This window comes from Rhincodon typus, chromosome 46 (genome assembly GCF_021869965.1).
Source record: "Rhincodon typus isolate 14 chromosome 46, sRhiTyp1.1, whole genome shotgun sequence".
In the NCBI taxonomy this organism is placed as follows: Eukaryota; Metazoa; Chordata; class Chondrichthyes; order Orectolobiformes; family Rhincodontidae; genus Rhincodon; species Rhincodon typus.
In genome coordinates, this window is record NC_063377.1 from 6,125,284 (window position 1) to 6,127,444 (window position 2,161).

The window sequence follows — 2,161 nt, forward strand, 5'->3', positions numbered from 1 at the left end:
TCGAGGACTCCCAGGCGCTCAGAGAGGGGGTTCAAACACAGCCAATAATAGCTGTGACCTGCAATCTGTCGGGCAGGGGGGCTTGGGAACTCAAACTCCCATTTCCTTTCACAAGATGACCAAACTAACAAAAAGAAAACTCCTGTGCATTGTCTTTAAAAAGTGACCTTTGAAAGATAGGCTTCCTGAGTGCCCATGTGTCACATCTGCTAGTGTGGCACTCCCTTGGTATGGCACAGACTGTGTGCACTGGCACAGAAAGAGGCTGTTTGGCCCCAACGGTGTTGATGCTAACCCCTTGGGTGTGACCAGGCTTGGCTCCAAAGGGGGTTCACCCCAGGAATGCAGCGAACCTTCTGGCGCTGACCAGAACAAGGAGCGACCAGCTTAGTTTGTGGGTTCAGACTGAAGGAGCAACTGTTCTTGTGGCAGCGCTGCAGCGAATCTCCCTCTTTCTCTGGTCCTGGGTCAGGGCATCGTGGGTGTCAATCCTCTGCCCAGAATCTCAAACTCTGCCACCCAGGCCAGCATTCCTCCTGCCATAATCTGAGGGTCGGCGCTGTCGGAGGGTCGGCGCCGAGGGAGCGGGCGCTGTCGGAGGGTCGGCGCCGAGGGAGCACCAGCCAAGTGGCAGATGTCTATCCCACATCCAGTGGAACCAATTGCTGCTTTTCAGACCCTGTACAAAGTTGCCTATCATGTTCCTTCTGTTACAACTTCAGAAAACGTGCTTCCTTGTCTGTGACGAGTGCCACGAGGCGTCCCAAGGATGTCTAAGTCTCAAAAGGAATGCCAGTGCACCTGGGCCGGGGGGTCCTTTGGATCTGTTGGGGACCTGTTTGTCCATGTGGACTTGGACTAAGGAAGGGCCTGACTGTGGGCACATATCAGGGCAGTATCCACTTGGAGTGAGGTTCTGTGGGCTATCGTGGGTCTGAGCAATCCGTTTCCCAGCATTGGACCTTCAGAAATGATTTAACAGGAACCTGAGGTGACCACTCGGTCCCTTGAGCCCGTTCCCTGCCATTGAGTTGGATCACGGCTGCTCAGTATCCACCCTCCATCAAACCCCGCTCCGCTCGAGGGAGTACAAACCGAGTCTGTGTGACCTGGCCCTTAGAATTTAACCCGTTGAGCCTTTGGGGATCACTGTGGTGAATTTGCCCTCCACCCCCACCTCTTTCTGCGGCTGATATGTTGATCAGATGGAGTTTAATTTAGATCAATGTGAGGTGCTGCATTTTGGAAAGGCAAATCAGGGCAGGACTTGTACACTTAATGGTAAGGTCCTGGGGAGTGTTGCTGAACAAAGAGAACTTCGGATGCAGGTTCATAGTTCCTTGGAACTGGAGTCGCAGGTAGACAGGATAGTGAACAAGGCATTTGGTACGCTGGCCGCCTTTGGTCAGCGCATTGAGTATAGAGGAGTTGGGAGGGTCATGTTACAGCTGTACAGGACATTGGTGAGGCATCTATTAGGATGCCACATACAGTTCTGGCCTCCTGCTATGGGAAGGATGTTATTAAATTGGAAACTGTGCAGAAGGGATTTACAAGGATGTTACTGGAATTAAAGGGTTTGTTATAAGGAGAGGCTGGGACTTACCTCCCTGGAGTGTAGGAGGTTAAGCGGGTGACCTTATAGAGGTTTATAAAATCATGAGGGGGCACATATAAGGTGAATATCCAAGGTCGGGGAGTCCAAACTAGAGGGGCATAGGTTTAAGGTGAGAGGGGAAAGATTTAAAAGGGACCTGAGGGGCAACTTTTTCACGCAGAGGGTGGTGTGTGTACTGAACGAGCTGCCAGAGGAAGTGGTGGAGGCTGATACAATTATAACATATAAAAGGCAGCGGGATGGGTACATGAATAGGAAGGGTTTAGAGGGATAGGGGCCAAATGCTGGCAAATGGGACTAATTCAGTTTGGGAAACCTGGTCAGCATGGACAAGTTGGGCCAAAGGGTCTGTTTTACTGTGCTGTATGAGTTTTTGTATTCTTCCTGAGGGAAAGCAGACGTTACTGCCCCCTGGTACCACCCCCCCATCCCGCGGGAATTGATCCTGAGCTCTGTCCAGCTGGAGTATTGCTCCCACTGCCTTTGTAGTCCAGGTAAAGGGCAGCGTCTCGTTAGCCTGTCGGATTATATTTCACTCCCCCC

At 51.7% G+C, this 2,161-nt stretch overlaps 1 protein-coding gene across 1 annotated transcript in view; it reads left to right on the forward strand.

Annotated features, from left to right (window-relative positions):
* Positions 1-2,161, forward strand: part of LOC125487846 (RNA-binding protein MEX3B-like) — a 12,948-nt gene that overhangs the window by 1,375 nt on the left and 9,412 nt on the right. The gene's annotated exons all lie outside the window — the stretch shown is intronic.